The 26,889-nt window shown below is 43.1% G+C and overlaps 1 long non-coding RNA gene across 1 annotated transcript; it reads right to left on the bottom strand.

Moving 5' to 3' along the window:
• Positions 1-393: 393 nt before the first annotated feature.
• Positions 394-22,622, bottom strand: LOC115147522 (uncharacterized). Its single transcript, XR_003866379.1, has 4 exons — positions 22,288-22,622; positions 21,833-21,884; positions 1,128-1,392; positions 394-582 (listed from the first exon to the last, which is right to left on the bottom strand). It is a non-coding gene; the product is annotated as an uncharacterized LOC115147522 (long non-coding RNA).
• Between the last annotated feature and the right edge of the window lie 4,267 nt (positions 22,623-26,889).

Raw genomic sequence — 26,889 nt, 5'->3', positions numbered from 1 at the left:
ATATAAGGTAGGATATATAATAAGTTACGATAGTTTACCATAGGATAGGATATAAGGTAGGATATATAATAAGTTACGATAGTTTACCATAGGCTAGGATATAAGGTAGGATATATAATAAGTTAGAATAGTTTACCATAGGATAGGATATAAGGTAGGATATATAATAAGTTAGAATAGTTTACCATAGGATAGGATATAAGGTAGGATATATAATAAGTTACGATAGTTTACCATAGGCCAGGATATAAGGTAGGATATATAATAAGTTACGATAGTTTACCATAGGCCAGGATATAAAGTAGGATATATAATAAATTACGATAGTTTACCATAGGCTAGGATTATCATGACACAAGGCGAGACCCAGAAGCAGACACAGGAGGCAGATGGTTGGAGTTTAACATGTTTAATAATCCAAAAGGGGTAGGCAAGAGAACGGTCATGGACAGGCAAAAGGTGAGAACCAGATCAGAGCCCAGGAGGTACAGCGTGGCAGACACACTCGTGGTCAAGGCAGGCAGAATGGTCTGGCAGGCGGGTACAGAGTCCAGAAACAGGCAAGGGTCAAAACCAGTAGGACTAGAAAAAAAGAACAGCAAAGGCAGGAGTAAGGGAAAAACCGCTGATTGACTTGGAAACATACAAGACGAACTGGCCCAGAGAGACAGGAAACACAGGGATAAATACACTGGCCCAGAGAGACAGGAAACACAGGGATAAATACACTGGCCCAGAGAGACAGGAAACACAGGGATAAATACACTGGCCCAGAGAGACAGGAAACACAGGGATAAATACACTGGCCCAGAGAGACAGGAAACACAGTGATAAATACACTGGCCCAGAGAGACAGGAAACACAGGGATAAATACACTGGCCCAGAGAGACAGGAAACACAGGGATAAATACACTGGCCCAGAGAGACAGGAAACACAGGGATAAATACACTGGGGAAAATAAGCGACACCTGGAGGGGGTGGAGACAATAAGGAGGACAGGTGAAACAGATCAGGGTGTGACAAGGATATAAGGTAGGTTAGTAGGACATATAATAAGTTAGGATAGTTTACCACAGGCCAGGATATAAGGTAGGATAGTAGGATACTTTCGTCCCTGAACTGTACCAGCAGGACTCTATCCCATGATGGATTGGTTCATTGTTGTGTTCCGTGCCAGCTGCAGTGAAGGCTAAGATGGCCACCGACGTGGTTATTTTGATTTCTAGGCCATGAGGGTCACTTTCTCTTGGGAACCAGCAAGGCTTCCTCCTCCTCCACTACCAGGCCAATGTGTAGCAGAGGAGCAGCTCTGTCCAGACCAGAGTAGAGCGACAGAGACTATTGTTTTCTCTGCCAGCGAGCCGCCCCTGGGACCTGGGGTGTCTGGGGTCTGGATGAGGGACAGAGAGGGAGAGAGAGAAAGAGGTACATGAGGGAACGTCCTAAGAGCATTTCCTCCACTAGATGGCAGTACACTTTTACATGCTGGACGCCCCCCTCCCTCCCATGGCCAAGGTCAGTGGGTCAGCGGACACGCTCTGAGCGTCCCCTCTCTCTCTCTCTCTCCCTCTCTCTCTCTCTCTCTCTCTCTCACACACACACACACACATATATAGATACACATACACAAACAGTGTACACACATATACACAAAACTCATTCTCAAGAAATCCTTCCTTGACCGAAACCAAAAACCCGAGCCCTGAGCGTGAGTGAGTGAGTCTGTTATTTACAGCGTTGGCGGTTGATGTACGAGAAGTCTGGTCTCTTTCGAAAACAAGTCATCATTTTGATTTGGGACGCCACAGGGGGAGAGGAACAGCCTGTCTCTCTCCCGCTGAAATGTTTACCCCTACAGAGGTCATGCAGTCAGCATTTAAAGTAAGATACACACACACACACAGAGATACACATAGCATATGCACACACACACACACACACACACACACACACACTATGAACACACACACCCCCAAACACAACAGCTATGTCTGAATGACTTAATTATATGGACAGCAAATAGTCTTCATCGCCATGGATACAAAGCTGTGAACTTGCAACAACCTTTCCTTTTGTTACTGGCAGGCATTTTTTATTAAGCTCAAAACCAAATGATCAGTAAATGAAATAAACACAAAAGGATGTTTTAAGAGAAACACATAAATTGTTTGTAACCATGGTTGATCAGACTTCTTGCTCAACACCTCACCACCTGTTGTTTTCGTGCTCAGTTAGTCCAAACGCCACCCAACAAATACATGTTGTCCTCGCCTCAGGGCCACTGAGAACATGAGAGAGGCAGGGTACAGAGTAAGACAGGGAACTATATGAAGGCCAGAGAGATATATTAAGACAGGGAACTATATGAAGGCCAGAGAGATATATTAAGACAGGGAACTATACGAAGGCCAGAGAGATATATTAAGACAGGGAACTATATGAAGGCCAGAGAGAGATATTAAGACAGGGAACTATATGAAGGCTAGAGAGATATATTAAGACAAGGAACTATATGAAGGCCAGAGAGATATATTAAGACAGGGAACTATATGAAGGCTAGAGAGATATATTAAGACATGGAACTATATGAAGGCTAGAGAGATATATTAAGACAGGGAACTATATGAAGGCTAGAGAGATATATTAAGACAGGGAACTATATGAAGGCTAGAGAGATATATTAAGACAGGGAACTATATGAAGGCTAGAGAGATATATTAAGGCAGGGAACTATATGAAGGCTAGAGAGATATATTAAGACAGGGAACTATATGAAGGCCAGAGAGATATATTAAGACAGGGAACTATATGAAGGCCAGAGAGATATATTAAGACAGGGAACTATATGAAGGCTAGAGAGATATATTAAGACAGGGAACTATATGAAGGCTAGAGAGATATATTAAGACAGGGAACTATATGAAGGCTAGAGAGATATATTAAGACAGGGAACTATATGAAGGCCAGAGAGATATATTAAGACAGGGAACTATATGAAGGCTAGAGAGATATATTAAGACAGGGAACTATATGAAGGCCAGAGAGATATATTAAGACAGGGAACTATATGAAGGCCAGAGAGATATATTAAGACAGGGAACTATATGAAGGCCAGAGAGATATATTAAGACAGGGAACTATATGAAGGCCAGAGAGATATATTAAGACAGGGAACTATATGAAGGCCAGAGAGATATATTAAGACAGGGAACTATATGAAGGCCAGAGAGATATATTAAGACAGGGAACTATATGAAGGCCAGAGAGATATATTAAGACAGGGAACTATATGAAGGCTAGAGAGATATATTAAGACAAGGAACTATATGAAGGCCAGAGAGATATATTAAGACAGGGAACTATATGAAGGCTAGAGAGATATATTAAGACATGGAACTATATGAAGGCTAGAGAGATATATTAAGACAGGGAACTATATGAAGGCCAGAGAGATATATTAAGACAGGGAACTATATGAAGGCTAGAGAGATATATTAAGACAGGGAACTATATGAAGGCCAGAGAGATATATTAAGACAGGGAACTATATGAAGGCTAGAGAGATATATTAAGACAAGGAACTATATGAAGGCCAGAGAGATATATTAAGACAGGGAACTATATGAAGGCTAGAGAGATATATTAAGACATGGAACTATATGAAGGCTAGAGAGATATATTAAGACAGGGAACTATATGAAGGCCAGAGAGATATATTAAGACAGGGAACTATATGAAGGCTAGAGAGATATATTAAGACAGGGAACTATATGAAGGCTAGAGAGATATATTAAGGCAGGGAACTATATGAAGGCTAGAGAGATATATTAAGACAGGGAACTATATGAAGGCCAGAGAGATATATTAAGACAGGGAACTATATGAAGGCCAGAGAGATATATTAAGACAGGGAACTATATGAAGGCTAGAGAGATATATTAAGACAGGGAACTATATGAAGGCTAGAGAGATATATTAAGACAGGGAACTATATGAAGGCTAGAGAGATATATTAAGACAGGGAACTATATGAAGGCCAGAGAGATATATTAAGACAGGGAACTATATGAAGGCTAGAGAGATATATTAAGACAGGGAACTATATGAAGGCCAGAGAGATATATTAAGACAGGGAACTATATGAAGGCTAGAGAGATATATTAAGACAGGGAACTATATGAAGGCCAGAGAGATATATTAAGACAGGGAACTATATGAAGGCTAGAGAGATATATTAAGACAGGGAACTATATGAAGGCCATAGAAATATATTTAGGTTACTACTTCCTCTTAACATCATTGAGTCATGACATATCATATCGACACACACACACACCACCTGCTGTAATGAGAGACTCAGCTCTGGTAGATCTACACCTGCTGTAGTGAGGGACTCAGCTCTGGTAGATCTACACCTGCTGTAGTGAGAGACTCAGCTCTGGTAAATCTACACCTGCTGTAATGAGAGACTCAGCTCTGGTAGATTTACACCTGCTGTAGTGAGGGACTCAGCTCTGGTAGATCTACACCTGCTGTAGTGAGGGACTCAGCTCTGGTAGTTCTCCCTATCTTATCATAGAGACCTCCACTCAGCCAACCACTCAGCTCTCCCTTCCTTCCTTTACATAACGATCACACTGTTCTCCCTATCTTATCATAGAGACCTCCACTCAGCCAACCACTCAGCTCTCCCTTCCTTACTTTACATAAAGATCACACTGTTCTCCCTATCTTATCATAGAGACATCCACTCAGCCAACCATTCAGCTCTCCCTTCATTCCTTTACATAACGATCACACTGTTCTCCCTATCTTATCATAGAGACCTCCACTCAGCCAACCACTCAGCTCTCCCTTCATTCCTTTACATAACGATCACACTGTTCTCCCTATCTTATCATAGAGACCTCCACTCAGCCAACCACTCAGCTCTCCCTTCATTCCTTTACATAAAGATCACACTGTTCTCCCTATCTTATCATAGAGACCTCCACTCAGCCAACCACTCAGCTCTCCCTTCATTCCTTTACATAACGATCACACTGTTCTCCCTATCTTATCATAGAGACCTCCACTCAGCCAACCATTCAGCTCTCCCTTCCTTCCTTTACATAAAGATCACACTGTTCTCCCTATCTTATCATAGAGACCTCCACTCAGCCAACCATTCAGCTCTCCCTTCCTTCCTTTACATAAAGATCACACTGTTCTCCCTATCTTATCATAGAGACCTCCACTCAGCCAACCACTCAGCTCCCCCTTCCTTCCTTTACATAAAGATCACACTGTTCTCCCTATGTTATCATAGAGACCTCCACTCAGCCAACCATTCAGCTCTCCCTTCCTTCCTTTACATAAAGATCACACTGTTCTCCCTATCTTATCATAGAGACCTCCACTCAGCCAACCACTCAGCTCCCCCTTCCTTCCTTTACATAAAGATCACACTGTTCTCCCTATCTTATCATAGAGACCTCCACTCAGCCAACCACTCAGCTCTCCCTTCATTCCTTTACATAACGATCACACTGTTCTCCCTATCTTATCATAGAGACCTCCACTCAGCCAACCATTCAGCTCTCCCTTCATTCCTTTACATAACGATCACACTGTTCTCCCTATCTTATCATAGAGACCTCCACTCAGCCAACCACTCAGCTCCCCCTTCCTTCCTTTACATAAAGATCACACTGTTCTCCCTATCTTATCATAGAGACCTCCACTCAGCCAACCACTCAGCTCTCCCTTCATTCCTTTACATAACGATCACACTGTTCTCCCTATCTTATCATAGAGACCTCCACTCAGCCAACCACTCAGCTCCCCCTTCCTTCCTTTACATAAAGATCACATCACCATCCAAAACCAGGTATTCCAATTTCACTCAAATGGCAAACTAATTAAACAATCAATCAATTATAATGAAATGACATCATCCTATTCTCTAGCGTTGGACACAATGCAGTGTGATGTGGAAGGAGAGGTCAGGGATGTATGCCTGGTTGCCAAGTGACCCCAGGGGAATGTCTCTCTATATGAAATGTGACCCAGTGTGTTCACTGTACAGCCCTTCCTCTCTGTGTGTTTTTGTTGAACTATCCTTGTGGGTACTAGGCATCGTCATAAGGATAGTAAAACAAGGAAAATGTGGCCAAGTGGGGACATTTTGAAGATCCACATGAGAAAAAATGCTATTTTAGGCTCAGGGGTTCCAATTAGGGTTAGAAATAAGGTTAGGAGTTACGATTAGGTTTAGGAGTTACGATTAGGTTTAGGAGTTACGATTAGGTTTAGGAGTTACGATTAGGTTTAGGTATAGGAGTTACGGTTAGGTTTAGGTTTAGGAGTTACGATTTGGTTTAGGAGTTACGATTATGTTTAGGTTTAGGAGTTACGATTAGGTTTAGGTTTAGGAGTTAGGGTTAGGTGTTTAGGAGTTATGATTAGGTTTAGGAGTTACGTTTATGTTTAGGTTTAGGAGTTATGATTAGGTTTAGGTATAGGAGTTACGGTTAGGTTTAGGTATAGGAGTTAGGGTTAGGTTTAGGAGTTAGGGTTAGGTTTAGGTTTCGGAGTTACGATTAGGTTTAGGTTTAGGAGTTAGGGTTAGGTATAGTTTTAGGGTTAGGTGTTTGGGGTCTGGGGTTAAGGTTAGAGTTATGGTTAGGTTAAGGGTCAGGGTTAGGGTTAGGGAAAATAAGATTTTGGATGGGAACACATTTTTTGGTCCCCACAAGGATAGCAATACAAAACTGTGTGTGTGTGTATGTGTGTGTGTGTGCACATGTTTAACTACACTTGTGGTCCATTTTGCCAGTCCTCACTGGTAAAAAAGCTATTTAAGTCTTAGGGCTTAAGTTTATGGTTAGAATTGGGGTTAGTGGTTAGGTTTAGGAGGTAGGGTTAGGGCAGGGAATTAGGTTTAGGGTAAGGGTTAGATTTAGGGTTAGGTTTAGGATTAGTGGTTAAGGAAAATAGGATTTTGAATGGTAATCAATTGTTGGTCCCAAAAAGTACTCACAAGTATAGTAAAACATAGCTGTGTGTGTGTGTGTGTGTTCAGTCAAAAACAAAATGGTGGCCACGTCCTAGCATTCTTGCAGTGATTCAGATGGAGCTTTTATACCATCTCTCCCTCTCCCTCTGTCTCCCCCCTCTCTCTCTCTCTCTCTCTCTCTCTCTCTCTCTACCACACCTGCTGTCTCGACCTCCGAATGTTCAGTTATGAAAAGCCAAGTGACATTTACTCCTGAGGTGCTTACCTGTTGCACCCTCTATAACCACTGTGATTATTATTTGACCTGCTGGTCATCTATGAACGCGTGAACAACTTGAAGAGCAATCTGGCCTTAATGACCATGTAGTGTTATAATCTCCACATGGCACAGCCAGAAGAAGACTGGCTACACCTCAGATCCTGGTTCCTCTCTAGGTTTCTTCCTAGGCTCCGGCCTTTCTAGGGAGTTTTTCCTAGCCACCGTGCTTCTACATCTGCATTGCTTGCTGTTTGGGGTTTTAGGCTGGGTTTCTGTACAGCACTTTGTGACATCAGCTGATGTAAGAAGGGCTTTATAAATACATAAGATTGACTGATTGATTGATTGATTTATGTCTAGTTAGGCTGAACACCAAACTAAACTCTTTAACAATAACGCCATTCTTTCAGATGGGCAGGAATGTCAAAGGGATTCAATGAGTGGCTCCACCTATCAGATTTCCCTTCCACAAAATACAAACACACCTCAGCATGTCATGATCGTGTACAGACCTGCCTCACCAGACACTCTCTAGACCTGCCTCACCAGACACTCTCTAGACCTGCCTCACCAGACACTCTCTAGACCTGCCTCACCAGACACTCTCTAGACCTGCCTCACTAGACACTCTCTAGACCTGCCTCACTAGACACTCTCTAGATCTGCCTCACCAGACACTCTCTAGACCTGCCTCACTAGACACTCTCTAGACCTGCCTCAGTAGACACTCTCTAGATCTGCCTCACCAGACACTCTCCAGACCTGCCTCACTAGACACTCTCTAGACCTGCCTCACTAGACACTCTCTAGACCTGCCTCACTAGACACTCTCTAGACCTGCCTCACTAGACACTCTCTAGACCTGCCTCACTAGACACTCTCTAGACCTGCCTCACCAGACACTCTCTAGACCTGCCTCACTAGACACTCTCTAGACCTGCCTCACTAGACACTCTCTAGACCTGCCTCACTAGACACTCTCTAGACCTGCCTCAGTAGACACTCTCTAGATCTGCCTCACCAGACACTCTCCAGACCTGCCTCACTAGATACTCTCTAGACCTGCCTCACTAGACACTCTCTAGACCTGCCTCAGTAGACACTCTCTAGATCTGCCTCACCAGACACTCTCCAGACCTGTCTCACTAGACACTCTCTAGACCTGCCTCACTAGACACTCTCTAGACCTGCCTCACCAGACACTCTCTAGACCTGCCTCACCAGACACTCTCTAGACCTGCCTCACTAGACACTCTCCAGACCTGCCTCACTAGACACTCTCTAGACCTGTCTCACTAGACACTCTCTAGACCTGCCTCACTGGGCACTCTCTAGACCTGCCTCACTAGACACTCTCTAGACCTCCCTCACTAGACCTGCCTCACTAGACCTGCCTCTCCAGACCTGCCTCACTAGACACTCTCCAGATCTGACTTACTAGACGTGCGTGCATGTGGTCTCCCATGTCACCCAGTACACTCCAGTGGCTTCCAGTCGAAGCTCGCATCCACTACAAGACCATAGTGCTTACCTATAGAACAGCAAGGGGAACTGCCCCTTCCTACCTGCAGGCTGTGCTTAAACCCTACATCCCAACCAGAGCACTCTGTTCTGCCACTTCTAGTCTCTTGGCCCTCCCACCACTAGCGGATATCAGCTCCCACTCAGCCCAGTCAAAGCTCTTTCTGTCCTGGCACCCCAATGGTGGAACCAGGTTCCCCCTGATGCTAGGAGAGCAGAGTCCCTGCCCATCTTCCCAAAACATCTGAAACTCAACCTCTTCAAAGAGGATCTTAAATAAGACATCTCAGTCTTACCCCCACACCCCCAAAAAATGAAACATAAAGATTCACTTAACTTCTGTTTTCTTACTAACACTGGCTTTACATTACATTACATTTAAGTCATTTAGCAGACGCTCTTATCCAGATAGCTTCTTTAATGAGGAAAAGTACTGACTATGAGTGTGATATGTGGTGGTTTCACCTCGCTTCACTATGACACCCCTTCAAATGAGTGGATTCGGTTATTTCAGCCACACCCGTTGCTGACAGGTGTATAAAATTGAGCACACAGCCATGCAATCTCCATAGCCAAACATTGGTAGTAGAATGGCCTTACTGAGAGCTCAATAATTTTCAACATGGCCCCATCGTAGGATGCCATCTTTCCAACAAGTCACGTCGTCATTTTCTACCCTTCTGGAGCTGCCCCAGTCAACTGTAAGTGCTATTATTGTGAAGTGGAAACGTCTAGGAGCAACAACGGCTCAACCGCGAAGTAGTAGACCACACAGGCTCACAGAACAGGACCGCGGAGTGCTGAAGCACGTAGCATCGTAAAAATAATCTGTCCTCGGTTGCAACAGTCACTAAAGAGTTCCAAACGTCCGCACAATAACTGTTCATCGGGACCTTCATGAAAATTGTTTCCATGGCCGAGCAGCCGCACATAAGCCTAAGATCACCATGCGCAATGCCAAGCATCGACTGGAGTGGTGTAAAGCTCGCCGCCATTGGACTCTGGAGCAGTGGAAATTAGTTCTCTGGAGTGATGAATCACGCTTCACTATCTGGCAGTCTGACAGACAAATCTGGGTTTGGCAGATGCCAGGAGAACGCTACCAGCCCGAATGCATAGTGTCAACTGTAGAGTTTGGTGGAGGAGGAGTAATGGTCTGGGGCTGTTTTTCATGGTTCAGGCCCCTTAGTTCCAGTGAAGGGAAAACAACCCTACAGCAACTGGATCCTAGACTTCCTGATGGGCCGCCCCCAGGTGGTAAGGGTAGGAAACAACACGTCTGCCACGCTGATCCTCAACACTGGGGCCCCTCAGGGGTGTGTACTTAGTCCCCTCCTGTACTCCCTGTTCACCCACGACTGCGTGGCCAAACACAACTCCAACACCATCATTAAGTTTGCTGACGACACAACAGTCGTAGGCCTGATCACCGACAACGATGAGACAGCCTATAGGGAGAGGGCAGAAACTGGCAGTGTGGTGCCAGCTCCTCTCTGGTCTGGGACATCCACGGTTGCTCTCTGTCCAATCACATTTCTTTGCCTGCGGCGTGTTTTTGCCATGTTGAATCAAGCTTCATCCACAAAGATTAATGTATGTGCAGTTTGCCTGGCTTCCATCTCCATTACTCTCTAAAATACAGTAAATCCACAGTTTTACAGTACTTGACATTATGCATAGCTGTGTATGTACCCTGTTTGGTTATTGAACAGACATCCCAACTGTTGTTTTGCAGGAAAGATCGTACTATTGATGCAAATGTTGAACGCTGCAGATTTGGTTGCACCCTTAAACCGTCCTCTCTCAAAGAGAGACCATGGTTTACAACATGGTCAATAATTGTGGCCCTTATCTCATCAGGGACCACCGTTCTTGGTCTTCCTCTCCTTTGTCCTCCACACATTCTCCCTCTCCCTGCCACTCTTCTTTCCCCACCAACCTGTCTTCCTTCATCCATGTTTCCAAACTAAATCATTCTGAAGCTGTCCTCTTTTGTCTGTTTGGTAACCAGACTAAAAACAGGACACTTCGGTAGGCTTTCAGCTGAAATTGCAATCAGCTGTGTTTGGAATGATTACATATTCCGCTGAGATTTTCTATATATTTCAATCTGGTTACTGCAGAAATGCACGACATTTGACATCATTCTGTTTTGAATGTGTTTTTAACAGTTTTGGAAACAGTGTGTTAGCATTTGAAAACATGTGCTCGAAATATATCGTTGTGCAGGTGGTGGAGTATGAATGAGAAAAGAGTTCATGGATTTCAGAGAATGTGGTCATTGAAAGCATTTTGTGTGAAAGAAATGAAAAATGATTCACAGTTTGCATACGCTTCTGTTTCGCTGACTGTGTGAAGAGTTTTGACAATGTGACTTCAGTTTCAACCAATGCATGTTAGCAATTGAAAATAACTTTAATGCCCATGGAATGAGATATTGGACGAGCAGGTGTCCACATACAGATGTTGGACGAGCAGGTGTCCACATACAGATGTTGGACGAGCAGGTGTCCACATACAGATGTTGGACGAGCAGGTGTCCACATACAGATGTTGGACGAGCAGGTGTCCACATACAGATGTTGGACAAGCAGGTGTCCACATACAGATGTTGGACGAGCAGGTGTCCACATACAGATGTTGGACGAGCAGGTGTCCACATACATTTGGTCATGTAGTATATCTTAATATTAATGCTCTAGCTGTAAGTCGCTCTGAATAAGAGCTTCTGCTAAATGACTCAAATGTAAAAATGTTAATGTGCGTTTGTGTGTGTGTGTGTGTATGCACGTGTGTGTGTATTTGCGTGTGTGTATGTGCATGCGTGCGTGCGTGTGTGTGTGTGTGTATGTGGCCCTGGCCCGGCCACATAACACACATATCTGTCAGTTTGTGATGACCTGTCTCATGGGGTTGGACACCATAGACACACACACACACACACACACACACTTAACAATGCAGTACACACACACACACACTTAACAATGCAGTACATACACACACACACACTTAACAATGCAGTACACACACACAACAATGCAGTACACACACACACTTAACAATGCAGTACACACACACTTAACAATGCAGTACACACACACACACACACACTTAACAATGCAGTACACACACACACACACACACACACACACACACTTAACAATGCAGTACACACACACACCTAACAATGCAGTACACACACACACTTAACAATGCAGTACACACACACACACACTTAACAATGCAGTACACACACACCTAACAATGCAGTACACACACACACTTAACAATGCAGTACACACACACACACTTAACAATGCAGTACACACACACACTTAACAATGCAGTACACACACACACTTAACAATGCAGTACACACACACACACACACACACACTTAACAATGCAGTACACACACACACCTAACAATGCAGTACACACACACACCTAACAATGCAGTGCACACACACACTTAACAATGCAGTACACACACACACACACTTAACAATGCAGTACACACACACACACTTAACAATGCAGTACACACACACACTTAACAATGCAGTACACACACACACACACTTAACAATGCAGTACACACACACACACACACTTAACAATGCAGTACACACACACACCTAACAATGCAGTACACACACACACTTAACAATGCAGTACACACACACACACTTAACAATGCAGTACACACACACACTTAACAATGCAGTACACACACACACACACTTAACAATGCAGTACACACACACACACACACACACACTTAACAATGCAGTACACACACACACCTAACAATGCAGTACACACACACACCTAACAATGCAGTACACACACACACTTAACAATGCAGTACACACACACACACACTTAACAATGCAGTACACACACACACACACTTAACAATGCAGTACACACACAAACACACACTTAACAATGCAGTACACACACACAAACACACACTTAACAATGCAGCACACACACACAAACACACACTTAACAATGCAGTACACACACACACACTTAAAAATATAGTACACACACACACTTAACAATGCAGTACACACACACACACTTAACAATGCAGTACACACAAACACACACTTAACAATGCAGTACACACACACACACACTTAACAATACAGTACACACACACACTTAACAATGCAGTACATGCAAACACACACACACATTTAACAATGCAGTACACACACAAACACACACTTAACAATGCAGTACATACACACACACACACTTAACAATGAAGCACACACACACACACACTTAACAATGCAATACACACATACACACACACACACACACACACACACTTAACAATGCAGTACACGCAAACACACACACACACACATTTAACAATGCCGTACACACACACACTTAACAATTCAGTACATACAAACACACACACACACATTTAACAATGCAGTACACACACACACACTAAAATAAATGCATGGCATCTCACATCCTCACCTTACAGACTAATCTCTGCATAGATGGGAAAAACACACACCTTGCCATATGAGTGTGAGACGGCTCATTACCCTTGTCTGGGGACTAATTACCATGGTATTACAGTGTCGTTAGGACAACGTCTGGGCTGGGTTACAAGATCAGGTTCTATCACAAGGAAACAGAAAGCCTGTCCCTCCTGGTAACTGATACACACACTGACAGGCAGGTACACACATAGACTTCATCAGACATGGCACTAGAGTGACGGGGCTGATGGAGACAGAGAGAAGAAGAGGTAGATCAACAGATAGGTCATGTTAATCTTCCCCCTCTATTTCATTAGAATAATGACAGGACCTATTTCATTATATAAAAGTGCAGTTTTGTCACACTACACAATGCCACAGATGTCTCAAGTTGAGGGAGTGTGCAGTTAGCATACTAACTGCAGGAATGTACACCAGAGCTGTTGGCAGATCATTTCATGTTAATTTCTCTTGTGTGGAAAACCTCATTCTGATTGGCTGGGTCTGGCTCCCAAGTGGGTGGGCCTATGCCCTCCCAGGCCCACTCATGACTGTGGCCCTGTCCAGTAATGTGAAATCCATAGATCAGGGCCTATTGAATTTATTTAAATTAACCGATTTCCTTATATGAACTGTAAGTCAGTAACATCGTTGAAATTGTTGCGTTTATATTTTTGTTCAGGATAGATAATGATAGGGCCTATTTCATTATAATAAACTGGGTTGGGTGCTTGAAGGACTCAATGGGTACTGAGCACTGTTGAGCACAGAGGGAATTACGTAGGCATATGCTTTTAATTGAGATTTGTTCACAAACGATCCTCACCTTATTTTCCTGAGTTATAGAGAGAAATGACTAGGTTTCATCATGAGACTAGCCACAAACACAAACGCATCAGGTGGCCAGATTATCCACACTGTTATGATGTTAAAGCTGAGAGGCAGAAGCCTATTAGTAGCCCTATAAACCCATATAAGACTCATCCGTAAGAGTATATGCCATGACCCATTTAAGGGCTGAGAGAGAAACCTGGCCTTTGGAAAACACAGCCCAGCTGTCCTGCTGCGACTCTCAGGCTTCCCTCGTTAGGATGACAAACTCCCCTGAGCTGCGGTCGGGCCCTTGACCCGGCTTGTCCAGGGCTTCCCCGGGGCTGAACTCCTGTCCTGCCCGGGGTCGCAGCGGAGGGTGATCTATTGGTCGTGTCCGTCCGGCTCTGCTCCCCCCTGGCCCGGCCCTCCCCGCCTAGCTGCAACAACGGTGCTGTGTTTTGTTAGCTACCGGAAACAGGCCTTTCCTCTCGGTAAACACAAGGACTCGTTCATGGACTGCATGGCAGCGGCACGCGATGTTCATTGTCAGACCAGCACTCAATCTTTGAGGGGGGTAAATGGACGGTCAAGGGGGATGAGCGTGCGTGTAGCCCCTGGGACGTGCAGTTATCTGGAACCGAGTGATGCGTCCTTGAGTGCGTAAAGCGGCCATTGATAGTGGATAATAGGCCTATAATCCAAGTAGTGCATGATAATTATTCTACATTTTTACAATTATTAAACAAGATGTTTCTTTATACACGCATTATATATATAAAACATTAGGAAAACCTTCTCTTTCCATGACATAGACTGACCTGGTGAATCCAGGTTAAATCCACTTTAAATGAATGTAAATGAAGGGGCGACAGGTTAAAGAAGGATTGTGTGTGTGTGTCATTCAGAGGGTGAATGGGCAAGACAAAAGATTGAAGTGCCTTTGAACAGGGTATGGTAGTAGGCGCCAGGCGCACCGGTTTAGGTGCGTCAAGAACTACAATGCTGCTGGGTTTTTCACGCTCAACAGTGTATCGAGAATGGTCCACCACCCAAAGGACATCCAGCCAACTTGACACAACTGTGAGAAGCATTGGAGTCGACATGGACCAACACCCCTGAGGAACGCTTTCAACACCTTGTAGAGTCCATACCCTGATGAATTGAGGCTGTTCTGATGGTGTGCAAATCAATATTAGGAAGTTGTTCCTAATGTTTTGTACACTCAGTGTATATTAAATGTTGGATAATAACTGTAAAAATGTGCAATGATTATTGTGCACTAATGTCAGCTGGTAGGCCTATGGTGGAAATTGTTTTTTTTTTAAGCAAGCCCATAGCCGAGTTGATTACAAACCATAATCTGTATTTTTAAACCATATGCACGGCCAAGGGAGAATACAACAGGTTGTAGTCTTTACTGTCAAATATGTTGTCCAAATCTTCAATTTAGAGTACAACGTCGAGGATGTTGATTTTAATCAGGTTGCTCTCCCAAGACGCAGGCGCATCTGATCCACGTCAAAACCTTGGTGTCAATAAAATATGTTTTATCATAGCATATAACTTATGCTGTTATGACAAATCTTACAAATATTCTTTTGCGAATTCAAAAAGAACGAACGACATGGGTCATACATAGGCTAACACACAAGATGTATCGCGTAAAACAGATATGATGCCGCATTCAAACAACTAGGAACTGGAAATTCGGAAATCTCCGACTTCCGACTTTAGTGCATTCATGACAATTGGGAACTTGGGGGAAAAACGAGATCCGACTGGACAAATTGTTTTGAAAGGTCATCCAACTGAGAATTCTAAGTGGCAAACTCGGGTATCTTTCTAGATCTCCGACTTTCCGACCTGCAGATCTAGGACGTCATGATTTGACCTAGGTTTTTTTTACGCGTTCCCAGTTGTGAGCTGCTTCCCACTGGGCACCGATGTCAATTCAACATCTATTCCACGTTGGTTCAACGTCATTTAATTGAAACGACGTAGAAACAACGTTGATTCAACCAGAGCGTGCCCAGTGGGTTCATCCTAGATCAACATGCAGAATAGCAATTTAATGTTATTAAAACATATAATTAATTGGAGTGTTTTTTTCTTCAGAGAGGCCAACGAAAGCCCACAGGCCTACACGCCTAAAGCTGATGCCTGCCTCCAAGCCATAAAACATGGGGAAACAATCTCTCGTAGAAATGTGGGGAAACCATTGACTGTATACACTCTCACATTCAAAGTTAATTTATCATGTGGCAGAAGATAGAGGTCGTGTGAGTAGAACTTTTACGACAACTAAACAAATGAACATATGGGGAGGGGAAGGTTTTACACACTAAACCGTGTGTCCCTGTCTCCCGTCTCCTTATGGAATGCAACGGGAGGAGAGAAATGGATGGAATAGACGCTTTTCGCGAGGATCCTAAATGGACTTGTCTTGCTAAAGATGTCAGATAAAAACTTTGATCATTTGAATAGATCGATTCACTGTGCGTCATCTCCCCCCGTCCTCTCCTCTCCTGACACCCACAGACAGCCTTTCCGCCCGAGCCAGCAGTCCCCTGCGACTCACTCTCCTCCTCATGTCCGAGGTGAGGCGCTCAGACCTGGGGGGGATCCAGAGGAGGGCCCGGCCTCTAGCCCCCGGCTCCAAGCCTAGGACATAATTAATGGTAAGATCCGCTGCAGGTTGTAAAACAGACAGCCTTGGCCACCACTGAGCGGCAGCCAGGAGGAACTGTTTACCAGATAGAGAGCTGATAACTGCGAGGCTCTCGTGCGCTAATGGTAGGACGGGGAATGCGGCTGTCTCGAGCTGTGATGGAGCGATCGTCCCCTTTAGGCACTAATGCCGTGGAGTTTATATACAGACCGTCCTTCTCTCTCTCTCTCTCTCTCTCTCTCTCACACACACACACACACACAGAGACACATACACACCACTTTTTTAAAGATGGATGAAGAATACACAGATATGATAGCAGCGCGAGAAATCGTCATGTTCCAGAGTTATCTGGAATATCATGAATCATAAAGGCTTTCCCCGGGCACTTGGAAGCCCTAGGAAAATTAAGCCGTTATGATAAGATTAAACCGACAGCAGTGACGTTAAACACGTTTTAAATGTACTATTCATTACTCATTTTAGGCCATACGTCACAGCTGGGTAGGATAATCAACAGGTAGACGACCTGAGCCTATAGGCAGTCATAATTCCTGAACCACTAAATAGTTGGCAAACGACCACGAGTGGTGGGACATTCCTACTTAAACCAGAAGCAGCACAGATTTATCAGAGTGCTAAAACGTAACGGTATGTTTTTACTTCTAATGGTAACAACGGAAGTGGGGCGCATTCATTGTTAATGATTTTAAACTCGGTGGTGATTACATTTCTGCTTACATTGAAGAGAACCCGTTGTCTATATAACCCGTGATCCCCACGGGATTTGGTTTATTTCTTCATTCTCCATCGAGTCATCTGAACCCCTAGAAGTATTATTATTTATTTTTTTAAATAGAGGATGGAGAGGACGCATTTGTCGAAATAACTTGTTTTCTGCGTTGTGTATAAATAAAGCTAATGTTTTTACGGATCATCATTTGCATCCTATAAATGTTTCATTCCCGTTCCATTTCCCACATAAATCAGGCACCCCTCTGCCGGTAAAAGTCGGTCGTTTGTCACCGGGCTCTGGCGTGCTGCGTGACAGAATAGGAGAAACAGAAGTACCATTAGGTAAACTATTCAACGCCACAATTTATACAACACCCAACGCGCGGATATAAACAGAGAGGGGTTGCGTCACCCTACAGTATTTAGGGTTCTGTGATGCAGGGTCCAGTCACAGTGCTTTATGGATCAGTCCTGATTCTAAATTAAGATCATTTTGCAACCCGTGCACTGCATTTCTTATTATATGGCCAAACCCGTCTGTTTTCAGTGCACATATGGCCTACTAAAAAAGGTAGGAATTGCAGATGACACGTGGAAAACATTATGAAGACAGCATAAAGTTTCATTAAAAATAGATTTTGTGTAATTAGGACTATTATTATTATGAGCCTACCAATATATGCCTGTGGCTTTTAGGTCTACCATGAAATGAGAAAGTAAACAGATTACATTTCTTCCTCAATCATAGTCCTAATATAAACAGGCTATATGTGTTTGCACCTGTCCTGAAAAGGCTCACCTTATCCGAGAATGGAAGCTATTTACGTGGCGAGTTTAGGCTGCTTGTTGACAATCATTATTTTGGAGCGCCTGTCGGGTGTCTGTCTGGCCGGTGGGTTCAGGGCAGGGAGGGGCAGGCAGGGAGGGCCAGGCGGAGATAGACTTCAGGGATCAGTGAGATAGCGTCTCACACTGTGGCTAATGGACTATTAGTCCTATTAGTGACCAGACCGCCGCTCCACTGTCCAAACAACCCCGGGAGGCTGGACCACCGCACCACACAGTGACGCGCCACCACACACTTTTACGCGCATCTTTATTGGGCAGCAGAAGTGGACAGTGCAAATTTGAGACCAAGTCTAAAGATAAGTTATATACTGAAAAATGATTGATATTTGTTTTCTGGCCTTATTTTAATTTTCATAGTTTGCCATATAGTGCATTCGGAAAGTATTCAGACCCCTTGAACTTTTTCCACATTTTGTTACGTTACAGGCTTACCCTAAAATTGATTAAATATTAGTTTTTTTCTCATCAATCTAAACACAATACCCCATAATGAAAAATCAAAAACGGTTTTTTAGATATTTTTGCAAATTTATACAAGTAAAAAAAACAACTGAAATACCTTATTTACATAAGTATTCAGACCCTTTGCTATGAGACCCGAAATTGAGCTCAGGTGCATCCTTCTTCCATTGATCATCCTTAAGTTGTTTCTACAACTTGATTGGAGTCCACCTGTGGTAAATTCAATTGATTGGACATGATTTGGAAAGGCTCACACCTGTCTATATAAGGTCCCACAGTTGACAGTGCATGTCAGAGAAAAAAAACATCTGAGGAAAGGTACCAAAAAATGTCTGCATTTCTTGAAGGTCCCCAAGAACACAGTGGCCTCCATCATTGTTAAATGGAAGAAGTTTGGAAGCACCAAGACTCTTCCTAGAGCTGGCCGTCTGGCAAAACTGAGCAATTTGGAAAAGGGCCTTGGTCAGGGAGATAACCAAGAACCTGATGGTCACTCTGACAGAGCTCCAAAGTTTTCCAGACGGAAGCCATTCCTCAGTAAAAGGCACGACATCCCGCTTAGAGTTTGCCAAGAGACGCCTAAAGGACTCTCAGACCATGAGAAACAAGATTCTCTAGTCTGATGAAACCAAGATTAAACTGTTTTGGGAGACTAGTCAGGATCAAGGGAAAGATGGATGGAGCAAAGTATAGAGAGATACTTGATGAAAAACTGCTCCAGAAGGTTCACTTTCCAACAGGACAATGACCCTAAATACAGCCAAGACAATGCAAGAGTGGCTTCAGGACAAGTCTCTGAATGTCCTTCAGTAGCCCAGCCAGAGCACGGACTTGAACCCGATCAAACATCTCTGGAGAGACCTGAAAATCGATGTACAGGTCGAACCCCATCCAACCTGACAGAACTTGAGATGATCTGCAGAGTAGAATGGGAGAACCTCCCCAAATACAGGTGTGCCAAGCTTGTAGCGTCATACCCAAGAAGACTCAAGGCTGTAATCGCTGCCAAAGGTGCTTCAATAAAGTACTGAGTAAAGGGTCTGAAAACTTACGTGAATGTGATATTTCAGTTTTTATTTTTAATAACTTTGCAAAAAATTCTAAAAACCTGTTTTTGCTTTGTCATTATGGGGTATTGCATGTAGATTGGTGAGGATGAAGAAAAAACAACAACAATTGAATCCATTTTAGAATAAGGCTGTAACGTAACAAAATGTGTAAAAAGTCAAGGGGTTTGAAAACTTTCGGAATGCATTGTAGCTTATAAAAATATGCCTGCTTGTATATAATGCAGTATCTTATGTATGCTTAACGAAAATGAAAATGTGTACAAATGAGTGTACACAGCAGGCTGAACAAAAATATTAACGCAACGCCAACCCTTGGGTTTGGTCCTATGTGTTGGTCCCATGATTCACGATCTTAAATAAAAGACCCCAGAAATGTTCCATACACACAAAGAGCTTATTTCTCTCAAATGTTTGGCAGTACGTCCAACCAGGCTTCACAACCACCGACCGCGTGTATGGCCACCTGTGAGCGATGGGTTGGGCATCAGCTCTGGTCAAGGAACACAATTGCATGTTATCGATGGCATTTTGAATGCATAGAGATACCGTGATGAGAGCCTGAGGCCCATCACCTCAGGTTTCAGCATGAGGTGGTGTCCATGTCACACGGATCTGTACGCAATTCCTGAAAGCTGAAAATGTCCCAGTTCTTCTATGGCCTGCATACTCACCAGACATGTCACCCATTAAGCATGTTTGGGATGCGCTGGATGGACGTATAAGACAGTGTTTTCCAGATCTTGCCAATATCCAGCAACTTCGCACAGCCATTGAAGAGGAGTGGGACAACATTCCACAGACCACAATCAACAGCCTGATCAACTCTATGCGACGGAGATGTGTCGTGCTGCATGAGGGAAATGGTGGTCACACCAGATACTGACTGGTTTTCTGATCCACGCACCTACCTTTTTGCATATCTGTATTCCCAGTCATGTGAAATCCATAGATTAGGACCTAATTCATTTATTTCAACTGATTTCCTTATATGAACTGGAACTCAGTAAAATCTTTGAAATTGTTGCATGTGGCGTTTATATCTTTTTTGTTCATATATATACATTTATATATACTGAAATATATGTTATATAGATGTTATGGTATATACATATATATATACTGAACAAAAAAGATGGGTGACATATATATATATACCATAACATCCCAATTTACCAGACATTGCCATGTTTCTAACCTGCAACAAGTGCATTCCAATAAGGGGTTTGACATGACAACATTTAAAATCATTTTCTATTATATAAAATACAAATCGTTGGTAAAGCAGAGCTTGTGTGATGAAAATAGATTTTAAAAACCCAAGGGTTTATTTCTATCAAAGTATAGAGAATTAACATGTGAGGTAAGTGTTTCTGATTTTTCTAGGCTTTATATAATATAGCGTAAATCTATTATTGGCCTTGATATTGCCGTTTCTGATTAATTATGCCTATTCTATAATAACCTAAAGATAAATATTTGAACGTTATTTTTGGATGCAATAATCACTTTTTTAACTCAATTTTTATGTTAGTGCGTAAAGTGCGTAAAAGTCAGAAGAATAACCCCTTGTTAAACGGAAAGGAATAGGAAATCAATATATTATTTCACTGGATACTTCCTACAGCAATTGCCAAATAAAAGAACCATATTTTCGTTGATTTTACAAGTCCGTTTGCTGGGAACTAAAGAACGCCATTCATGAAAATAGAAAGACCTAATAATGAAATTACAGTAGGCCCTATACCAATGTATGGTTGATTATCAAAAGCCGTTTGTTTATTTAATGTACCTTTGTTATAACGACATAAATAGCGTACATTTTCATAAACAAATATTACATTAAAACGTGTCACTTTGGAAGGAAACTATTTTAAGCTCCTTTATCCGAATAAAGAAATCAAGTTAAACCACCTCGTATAGAAGAACTGTCAATACAAACCGCAGACCAGTCTGTTCAGCCGGTCCTGACTGAGTGACGTAGGGAAAGCCACCTGCGGAAACGATGCAAATGTCCATTAATCAAATCAGCTGACTGGTTATCTGACCACTGTTGTCGTGGTCGCAGCACGCGGCAAGAAAACATAACCGTTATCTACATACAGTAAGAACAAATAACAACACAGATAGGCCGACATGTTTTGTGATTTTACCATGATATAAACTATTATGGTGTAGTTGGCCTATCAAGTTCATCAGAACACTGATAACAGAAAGTGAGACCACAGCAGCAGAGCAACGTTTTGGCGCAAATGAAGGACACATTTTTGGAAGCTACAAGACATCAATTTTCGATTGTGAAAGTAATTTTTTTTTACGCATGGAAACATTCCTTATTCATAGACCCTATAGCCATGTTCCGGTCTCCCATCGTGTTTGTTATTGGAGGCATCTTACCTTATGAAAAAAAAAAAACGAATTGTCCATAATCATTGTCCAAAACAAACAAACGAACCGGCCATCCACACGTGCACTCTTCTCAGTAACTTTAAGTACAAAGGGCGTGTTTACTTTGAGCCCGGGTCTCCCTTTAACTCTCTCAAACGGGCCGTTGTAAAGGGCGCGAGGCTCGAAGCCCGGGAACTGTCCCAATCTAAACATCGCGAGCGGATGAGATTATCTCTCGTCTCGCTCCCTTCCCTTTTCTCTCCACTATAGGCTGCCCAATGGTTCCAACCGCAACCAAGCATTCGGCCCTGGCGCCTATACTTGGCCACAATTGACAGACAAGAGGTGTAGCATTTCCTTTTGTTGCCCCCCCCCCACCCCCCTTACCATCTACCCTTTACTCCCCACTCCTTTTCCAAAAGCCAGGTAAACGCCTAACACGGAAATGTCAGTGAAATCTCATCCCCTCCCGATTTGACACAGAAAACAAGTGAAACATATCGAAGAAACATTGTTTGAAACAGCAAAGACCAAAGGCCGGCGACGGGCTATTGTACTTCCATTTTGATTTATCTTAATACTTCAACTCTTAGAACAAGGCGGTCACATACTTTAATACGTGCTATTAAACATATCAAAGAGTTCGGATATATATTAGGCCTTGGCTTATGTGAAGGAAAGGAACCTCAGCATCCAGCTAGAGAGAGAGACTTGGGGAGGTTCGGTGTCCCCTTGTGCTCATGTTTGGATCACGGCCCGGCGTGGAGGAAAGAGACGTCACGTGGCATAATAAGGTGAGAAAATCCGAGGGTTCTGTGTTTTGTGTTTTGTCCAACAGCGCTTTTCCGGCACTCGCCGTTTCTGTTCGGAAGCTGAGGCTGCAGTCTATAACGGGGTAACAAAATTTGGGGGACAGACTAACCGGTCTATGCACCTAAAATAACAGCATGAAAATGAAGAATAAAGGCCAAAAAGGCACAGACATTTCTGAGCAAATCAATGCAAATAAATATAATAATCGTTAACATATGAGTTTGCCAAAAATAAAAACAACGATTACTGTTATGAATATGTGATAAAAGCATAATAGCTCATGAGTTTGACAGCACAAATTAGTTTTTGCAAACGTTGATCGTGAATAATAATAATAATGAATAATAATAATACTATTCATTATAATTATGATTCACAATCAACGTGTCCAAAAACGAATTTGTTCTGTCGTATCCAAATAGCCTTCACCTACTAATAACTTGAATTAATAAATCACAATTGTATAAATGGCACGATCATGAGTAGAACACAGTATACAACTATCTCTACAATTACTTTTTTAGGCCTAGTTTTATATTCTATCTAAATTATTTTTTATTTTTCGTGAAGGACTATTTTCATTGAATGTACCCAACAAATAAAATTCAAAAAGGATGATCACATTTCGTTCATAGAACAATCATATGCCACTATAACCATTTAAACAAGGAAAGAAACGTTGCGTTTAAAAAATAGGCATATGAATTTGCACGAGGCTACCAAAATATTCAAACAATAAAAATTTACTTCCGTGAAACTACACTTTCACGCAGTATGATTCATACAGGAGATACATTTGGCCTAAATGTAAACAAAGTTTTAAAAGGCTACAATAAATGTAGGTTCTTCGAGATGCTTGTTTTTTTTTATATAAGAAGTTAATGGGAAAATGTTTCAGTCGTTCGTGTAGCTATCAAAAATATATCATCCACTTAACCATCCATCAACAACGCATAGCCTAACTTTTCCGGTATGAATCTCCTGAGCATGGGGGCAAAACTGTTTTCCAATGCTTCTCCTTGACCTCAGAACGCATCGCGTTACCCAACATTCGCTTGGCGTCGTTGGATTTAATGCTTATTTAAACTACACGAACGGACATGGTGGCTCGAGCCCCGTCGTCCCGTGGCCAGTCTAAACACAGTCCACCGGTGGCCTTGTTAGGCACTATTTTACGAGCGTCCCGACTTCCACGAGGACATGACCTGTGGCGTTGATATACCACGAATCAGAATGCGCGCCGGCGTGTCTGCGAGCCGTGTAACCAGACTTCATCATCAGACATATATCTGACAATATCCGCCCTCCTCCTCCTCCTCCTCCTCCTCTAGGTCTCTGTCTAGTCAGTGAATCATTGTCATGAGTAGGCCTATACGCCTCTCCAGTGTCTTGCTATGGTTTATGGTTGGGCCTTGCCGACATCTGTATTAAGTCAGATTTCAGGTCAGATTTCAGATTGCATTTGATTCGACTTTATGGCACAGATATGGTGCACGCACATTTGAACGAAGGAACACGCACACACCCACACACACAAGCAGCCAATGGGTGGACTAATCTGTCTGTCAGAGCTAGCTAATACCATGGCACCTCTCTGCGCAGTGTCTGCTGAGGGAAAACCCTGCCTCGCTGCCAAACCTTACTCAGGCTACAGGAGTGTCTGTGTGAGTGAGGGACCGGTCTAGAACCGAGGGCACAACGTGACAGCCGTGTGTGTGTGTGTGTGTGTGTGTGTGTGTGTGTGTGTGTGTGTGTGTGTGTGTGTGTGTGTGTGTGTGTGTGTGTGTGTGTGTGTGTGTGTGTGTGTGTGTGTGTGAAACGGAAAGGGAGTTGATAGGGAGCAGATTGTATTGGCTAAAAACGTCAATCAGTTTTGCTGGAGGAATGTTAATTGCCGCGGATACCCTGCTTATCGTCCCCACGGAGTTATTAATACACCCGGATAAGAAGGCACAGAGACACCCGCCATGGGCTACTGCTGCAGCTAGCTACTCTTCACATGGACTTTTTGTTTACTTAGAATGTGTACGATGTGCATGGCATCTTTGGGCTAATGGGCTGCTGCAGCACGGCTAGATTATAGGCTAGTCTAGGGCTAGGCTACTCATGTTATTCGGTTATTTCCAATGACCTACTGTTCAAATTTGGGAAATTACAATAGTGCGGCATGTTATCCTTGATCAAAAACGTAGATCTGTTGTTCCACAGCACTAATGAATGTGGGGCCGGTGCTGCGTTTTTGCCTGCAGCCTGGGGAAGGTCGAAACGTATACCTGCTGTGACACATCTGCTCTGACATTAAATACAGATGTAGTTTTTAGAATGCAGTAGAGTTGCACCCTTTCCTTTTTGCTTCATGTCATCATTGGTGTATTGTGGAGCATACACACTGAGTGCGCAAAACATTAGGAACACCTTCCTAATATTGAGTTGCGCCCCCTTTTGCCCTCAGAACAACCTCAATTCGCCAGGACATGGACTCTACAAGGTGTTGAAAGCGTTCCACAGGGATGTTGGCCCATGTTGACTCCAATGCTTCCCACAGTTGCGTCAAGTCATTTGGATCTCCTTTGGGTGGTGGACCATTCTTTATACACACGGGAAACCTTTGAGCGCGAAACACCCAGAAGCGTTGCAGTTCTTTAAACACTCACACCAGTGCACCTACAACCCTACCCCGTCCAAAGGTACTTAAATATTTTGTCTTGCGCACTGAATGGCACACACACGCAATCCATGTTTCAATTGTCTCAAACATTAAAGTCCTTTTTTAACGGGTCTTCTTCCCTTTCATCTGTCTGGTCCCGTGTGGCTTATTTTTTCGTGCAAAACGTTTACAGCGTCAAGGTAGTGTGTTCGATTCCCACGGGGACCAGTAGGAAAAAATAAACAAAAATGTATGCACTCAACACTGTAAGTCACTGTGGAGATGAGCTAAATGACTAAAACGTAAATATCTACTCTGATTTAAGAGGTGACATCAATAAGGGATCAGAGCATTCACCGGGTCAGTCTGTCATGGAAAGAGCTTGTATTCCTAATGTTTTGTCCACTCAGCGTAGAACCATATTTCATTTCAACAAACAGTACAAGCTACATAGACCTATAAAACAGTACAGGCCTACTCTGTGGGCCGGTTCCCCGCTCAAAGATTAAGCCCTAGACTAAAACGCATGTTCAATGGAGATTCTCTATAGAAAGTGTTTGAGTCCGGGAAACCGGCATGGCTATACGGAATATGTTGGTCTAGCAGAGGCCGGACACTTGACCTTCACTTAGTGACAGGCATATAGCTCGGCGTTTTCTCCTCGTGCTTTTGCTCGACAGCCTGCACAGATTTCTCACTCACGTCCCCATGACATACGGGGGGATTACGCACGGCACGCGCATCCATAACTTGTCATTGACGCACTTCAAAATAATGTGTACAGGAACATTTGGAACCGTATAGATGAAGTTCACAAAAAGGGACAATTACTTTATTTTCAGTATTTCATTGTCACAGCGCACGATCAGCTCTGTCTAATTTCCTCGTTTTCGCCATGCGTAAAAGTCATATTTGAATTCCATTTTGAAATATATGTATATTTTTTGGTCAGGGTGTAGGCTATTTCATGCGCTCCTGGGAAGAGGGAACATGCGTTTGGTGAGAGCTTTTTGTCTCCCCATCGTTCTCAAATGTGATTCCGGACCAAGTTATCTTAATAAATCATCCAAAACACATGAATAAGAATAACACTGATAAATAAGTAAATTAATAGGCAACCAATATGCCTATAGCGTAGAAAATGTAGGGAG

This window comes from Salmo trutta, chromosome 14 (genome assembly GCF_901001165.1).
Source record: "Salmo trutta chromosome 14, fSalTru1.1, whole genome shotgun sequence".
Taxonomy (NCBI): Eukaryota; Metazoa; Chordata; class Actinopteri; order Salmoniformes; family Salmonidae; genus Salmo; species Salmo trutta.
The sequence above is the reverse complement of the archived record's forward strand: the minus strand, read 5'-3'. Positions and strand labels throughout refer to the sequence as shown.